Source organism: Arachis hypogaea, chromosome 16 (assembly GCF_003086295.3).
Source record: "Arachis hypogaea cultivar Tifrunner chromosome 16, arahy.Tifrunner.gnm2.J5K5, whole genome shotgun sequence".
Lineage (NCBI taxonomy): Eukaryota > Viridiplantae > Streptophyta > Magnoliopsida > Fabales > Fabaceae > Arachis > Arachis hypogaea.
The window spans coordinates 42,646,338-42,652,700 of NC_092051.1; the positions used below are offsets into that span (position 1 = coordinate 42,646,338).

Sequence of the window (6,363 nt, forward strand, 5' to 3'; positions counted from 1 at the left end):
CTAGTGAGCCATGTCTAATTCCTGGACCGGAATGATTCCTGGAATTCTCATTAGAAATTTTGAAATCCTTATTTTTCTTTTCCAAATAATTTTCGAAAAATACCAAAAATTTTAATAAAATCATAAAATCAAAAATAATTTGATGTTTCTTGTTTAAGTCTTGTGTCAGTTTTTAAGTTTGGTGTCAATTGCATGTTTATCTCTTTCTTGCATTTTTCGAAAATCCATGCATTGCATTCTTCATGATCTTCAAGTTGTTCTTAGTAAGTCTTCTTGTTTGATCTTTAAAATTTCTTGTTTTGTGTCTTTTCTTGTTTCTCATATGCATTTTTGAATTATTAATGTCTCAACATTGAAAATTTCTAAGTTTGGCGTCTTGCATGTTTTTCTTTTCTTAAAAATTTTCAAAAATAAGTTCTTGGTGTTCATCTTGACATTCAAAGTGTTCTTGGTGTTCATCTTGACACTCATAGTGTTCTTGCATGCATCTTTTATTTTAATCCAAAATTTTTATGTTTTGCATCAATTTTATGTTTTTCTCTTTTTTCATTAAAATTCAAAAATAAAAAAAATATTTTTCCCTTTTTCTCTCATAAACTTTCGAAAATTTGAGTTGACTTTTTCAAAAAGTTTTTAAATTTAATTGTTTCTTATGAGTCAAATCAAATTTTCAATTTAAAAATTCTATCTTTTTCAAATCTTTTTCAAAAATAAAATCTTTTTCATTTTTCTTTTATGATTTTCGAAAATTTCAAATTGATTTTCAAAAATATTTTTCTTATCTTGTTCATAATTTCAAAATCTTTACTAACAATTAAATGTGATTGATTCAAAAATTTTTAAGTTGGTTACTTGCCTATTAAGAAAGGTTCAATCTTTAAATTTTAAAATCATATCTTCAAGTTTCTTGTTAGTCAAGTAATCAACTTTGATTTCAAAAATAAAATCTTTTTAATTTCCTTTTCAAATCTTTTTCAAAATGATTTTCAATCATATCTTTTCAATCACATCTTTTTCAAAATCAATTTCAAAATCTTTTCTAACTTCTTATCTAACTTCTTATCTTTTCAAAATTGATTTTCAAATGTTTTTTTTAATTAATCTTATCTTGTTTGATTCTTATCTTTTTCAAAACTACCTAACTAATTTTCTTTCTCTAATTTTTGATAATCACCTTCCTCTTTTTCAAAAATATTTTTAATTAATTAATTGTTTCTTCTAACTTTTTCGAATACTAATCAATAAATAAAATAAAAACAAAAATATTTTTCTTTTTTCTCTTCTTCTAATTTTCGAAATTCTCTCCCCCTCATCTCCTTCTAATTATTTTATTTATCTACTAACACTTCTCTTCTTCTTAAAAAATTCGAACCCTCTCTTCTTCTTGGTGTTCGAATTTCCCTTCTTCTATTCTTTTCTTCTTCTACTCACATAAAGGAATCTCTATACTGTGACATAGAGGATTCCATATTTACTTTTTGTTTTCTTCTTTTTCATATGAGCAGGAACAAGGATAAGAACATTCTTGTTAAAGCTGATCCTGAACCTTAAAGGACTCTGAAGAGGAAGCTAAGGGAAGCTAAAGCACAACTCTCTGGAGAAAATCTGACAGAAATTTTCGAAAAAGAAGGAGACATGGCCGAAAATAATAACAATGCAAGGAAGATGCTTGGTGACTTTACTGCACCAAATTCCAATTTACATGGAAGAAGCATCTCAATCCCTGCCATTGGAGCAAACAATTTTGAGCTAAAGCCTCAATTAGTTTCTCTGATGCAACAGAACTGCAAGTTTCATGGACTTCCATCAGAAGATCCTTTTCAGTTCTTAACTGAATTCTTGTAGATCTGTGATACTGTTAAGACCAATGGGGTTGACTCCGAGGTCTACAGGCTTATGCTTTTCCCGTTTGCTGTAAGAGACAGAGCTAGAATATGGTTGGACTCTCAACCTAAAGATAGCCTAAACTCTTGGGATAAGCTGGTCACGGCTTTCTTAGCCAAGTTCTTTCCTCCTCAAAAGCTTATCAAGCTTAGAGTGGATGTTCAAAACTTCAAACAGAAAGAAGGTGAATCCCTCTATGAAGCTTGGGAGAGATATAAACAACTGACCAAAAAGTGTCCTTCTGACATGCTTTCAGAATGGACCATCCTGGATATATTCTATGATGGTCTGTCTGAATTATCAAAGATGTCATTGGACCATTCTGTAGGTGGATCCATTCACCTAAAGAAAATGCCTACAGAAGCTCAGGAACTCATTGACATGGTTGCAAATAACCAGTTCATGTACACTTCTGAAAGGAATCCTGTGAGTAATGGGATGCCTCAGAGGAAGGGAGTTCTTGAAATTGATACTCTGAATGCCATATTGGCTCAGAACAAAATATTGACTCAGCAAGTCAATATGATTTCTCAAGAGTCTGAATGGATTGCAAGCTACATCCAACAGTACTCAAGAGGCATCTTCTGAAGAAGAAGCTTATGATCCTGAGAACCCTATAATAGCAGAGGTGAATTACATGGGTGAACCCTATGGAAACACCTATAATTCCTCAAAGGAGAAATCATCCAAATTTCTCATGGAAGGATCAACAAAAGCCTCAATAAGGCTTTAATAATGGTGGAAGAAACAGGTTTAGCAATAGCAAGCCTTTTCCATTATCCACTCAGCAACAGACAGAGAATTCTGAGCAGAATCCATCTAGCTTAGCAAATATAGTCTTTGCTATCTAAGGCCACTTTAAGTTTCATGAATGAAACAAGATCCTCCATTAGAAATTTGGAGGCACAAGTGGGCCAGCTAAGTAAAAGAGTCATTGAAATCCCTCCTAATACTCTCCCAAGTAATACAGAAGAGAATCCAAAAAGAGAGTGCAAGGCCATTACTTTACTTGGTGTGGCCGAACCCAAAAAGGAGAAGGAGAACGTAAATCCTAGTGAGGAAGACCTCCTGGGACGCTCAGTAACCAATAAGGAGTTTCCCTTTGAGGAACCAAAGGAATCTGAGGCTCATCTAGAGACCATAGAGATTCCATTAAACCTCCTTCTGCCCTTCATGAGCTCTGATGAGTATTCTTCCTCTGAAGAGGATGAAGACATTACTGAAGAGCAAGTTGCTAAATACCTTGGAGCAATCATGAAGCTGAATGCCAAGCTATTTGATAATGAGACTTGGAAAGATGAACCTCCCTTACTCACCAATGAACTAAATGCATTGGATAGGCAGAAATTACCTCAAAAGAAACAGGATCCTGGTAAATTCCTAATTCCCTGTAACATAGCCACCATGACCTTTGAGAAGGCTATGTGTGACCTGGGGTCAGGAATAAACTTAATGCCACTCTTTGTAATGGAGAAACTTGGGATCTTTGAGGTGCAAGCTGCCAGAATCTCTTTAGAGATGGCAGACAACTCAAGAAAACAGGCTTATGGACAAGTAGAGGACGTGTTAGTAAAGGTTGAAGGCCTTTACATCCCTGCTGATTTCATAATCCTAGACACTGGGAAGGATGAGGATGAATCCATCATCCTTGGAAGACCCTTCCTAGCCACAGCAAGAGCTGTGATTGATGTGGACAGAGGAGAGTTGGTCTTCCAACTGAATGAGGACAACCTTGTGTTTAAAACTCAAGAATCTCCTTCTGTAACCATGGAGAGGAAGCATGAAAAGCTTTTCTCACTGTAGAGTCAACCAAAGCCTCCACAGTCAAACTCTAAGTTTGGTGTTGGGAGGCCACAACCAAACTCTATGTTTGGTGTTGGGAGGTTCCAACAATGCTCTGAACATTTGTGAGGCTCCATGAGAGCTCACTGTCAAGCTATCGACATTAAAGAAGCGCTTGTTGGGAGGCAACCCAATGTTATTTAATTATATCTATTTTATTTTTATTGTTATTTCATGTTTTATTAGGTTGATGATCATGTGAAGTCACAAAAACTACTGAAAAATAAAAAATAAAATGAAAAACAGAATGAAAAATAGCTCACCCTGGAGGAAGAACTTACTGGCGTTTAAACGCCAGTAAGAAGCACCAGACTAGCGTTTAACGCCAGAACAGAGCATGGAGTTGGCGTTTAACGCCAGAAATAAGCAGCAGTCTGGCGTTAAATGCCAGGATTGCACTCTAAGGGCATTTTTGCACGCCTAAATAGAGCAGGGATGCTAAGTCCTTGACCCCTCTGGATCTGTGGACCCCACAGGATCCCCACCTACCCCACTTCTTTTTCTCTCTTCTTCACACCGTTCCATAACACTCTTCCCTAAAATAACCTCCACCAATCACTTCTATTACTCCTCCAAAACCATCATACAACCCACCTACACCCACCCACTCAAATTCAAACCATCACTTTTTCCTTTTTACACATCATAACCACCTAATTCTCCCTTAGCCGAACCACTCACCCTCTCCATCCCCTCCAATTTCTTTTTTTTCTCCTCCTTTCTTTCTTCTTTTGCTCGAGGACGAGCAAACCTTATAAGTTTGGTATGGTAAAAGCATTGCTTTTTGTTTTTCCATAACCATTAATGGCACCTAAGGCCAGAGAAACCTCAAGAAAGAAGAAAGGAAAGGCAATTGTTTCCACCTCTGAGTCATGGGAGATGGAGAGATTCATCTCAAAGGTCCATCAAGACCACTTCTATGAAGTTGTGGCCAAGAGACATCCTCATTGAAGAGGACAAGCCCATCACTAAGAAAAGGATGGAGCAAACAAGAGATCATGGACCTCAACAAGAGCATGAGGAAATTCCTCACCATAAAATCCCTGAGATACCTCAGGGGATGCACTTTCCTCCACAAAACTATTGGGAGCAAGTCAACACCTCCCTAGGAGAATTAAGTTCCAACATAGGACAACTAAGGATGGAACACCAAGAGCACTCCATCATTCTCCATGAGATTAGAGAAAATCAAAGAGCTTTAAGGGAGGAGCAACAAACACAAGGAAGAGACATAGAGGAGCTCATGAGCACCATTGGTTCTTCAAGAAGAGGAAGACGTCACCCTCACTAAGGTGGACCCATTCCTTAATCTCCTTGTTCTTATTTTCCTGTTTTTCGTTTACTATGCTTTATGTTTATGTTTGTGTCTTATTACATGATCATTAGTATTTAAGTGTCTATGCCTTAAAGTTTTGAATGTCCTATGAATCCATCACCTCTCTTAAATGAAAAATGTTTTAATTACAAAAGAACAAGAAGTACATGGTTTCGAATTCATCCTTGAAACTGGTTTAATTATTTTTGATGTGGTGACAATACTTTTTGTTTTCTGAATGAATGCTTGAACAGTGCATATGTCTTTTGAAATTGTTGTTTATGAATGTTAAATATGTTGGCTCTTGAAAGAATGATGAAAAAGGAGACATGTTATTTGATAATCTAAAAAAATCATAAAATTGATTCTTGAAGCAAGAAAAAGCAGTGAATAGAGAAAAGCTTGCGAAAAAAAAGAGAAAAGAAAATTGGCGAAAAAAAAAGAGAGAAAGAAAAAGAAAAAGCAAGCAGAAAAAGCCAAGAGCTCTTTAAACCAAAAGGCAAGAGCAAAAAACCAATAGCCCTTAAAACCAAAAGGCAAGGGTAATAAAAAGGATCCAAGGCTTTGAGCATCAGTGGATAGGAGGGCCTAAAGGAATAAAATCCTGGCCTAAGCGGCTAAACCAAGCTGTCCCTAACCATGTGCTTGTGGCGTGAAGGTGTCAAGTGAAAACTTGAGACTGAGCGGTTAAAGTCGAGGTCCAAAGAAAAAGAAGAGTGTGGTTAAGAACCCTGGCCACCTCTAATTGGGGACTTTAGCAAAGCTGAGTCACAATCTGAAAAGGTTCACCCAGTTATGTGTCTGTGGCATTTATGTATCCGGTGGTAATACTGAAAAACAAAGTGCTTAGGGCCACGGCCAAGACTCATAAAGTAGCTGCGTTCAAGAATCAACATACTGAACTAAGAGAATCAATAACACTATCTGAATTCTAAGTTCCTATAGATGCCAATCATTCTGAACTTCAAGGGATAAAGTGAGATGCCAAAACTATTCAAGAGGCAAAAAGCTACTAGTCCCGCTCATCTGATTGGAGCTAAGTTTCATTGATATTTTGGAATTTATAGTATATTCTCTTCTTTTATCCTATTTGATTTTCAGTTGCTTGGGGACAAGCAACAATTTAAGTTTGGTGTTGTGATGAGCGGATAATTTATACGCTTTTTGGCATTGTTTTTACATAGTTTTTAGTATCATTTAGTTAGTTTTTAGTATATTTTTATTAGTTTTTAAATAAAAATCACATTTTTGGACTTTACTATGAGTTTGTGTGTTTTTCTGTGATTTCAGGTAATTTCTGGCTGAAATTGAGGGACTTGAGC

At 36.0% G+C, this 6,363-nt stretch overlaps 1 non-coding gene across 1 annotated transcript; it reads right to left on the minus strand.

The window, feature by feature from the left end:
* Positions 1 to 2,028: 2,028 nt before the first annotated feature.
* LOC112760844 (small nucleolar RNA R71) lies at positions 2,029 to 2,136 on the minus strand. The gene has a single exon (XR_003181263.1). It is a non-coding gene; the product is annotated as a small nucleolar RNA R71 (small nucleolar RNA).
* Between the last annotated feature and the right edge of the window lie 4,227 nt (positions 2,137 to 6,363).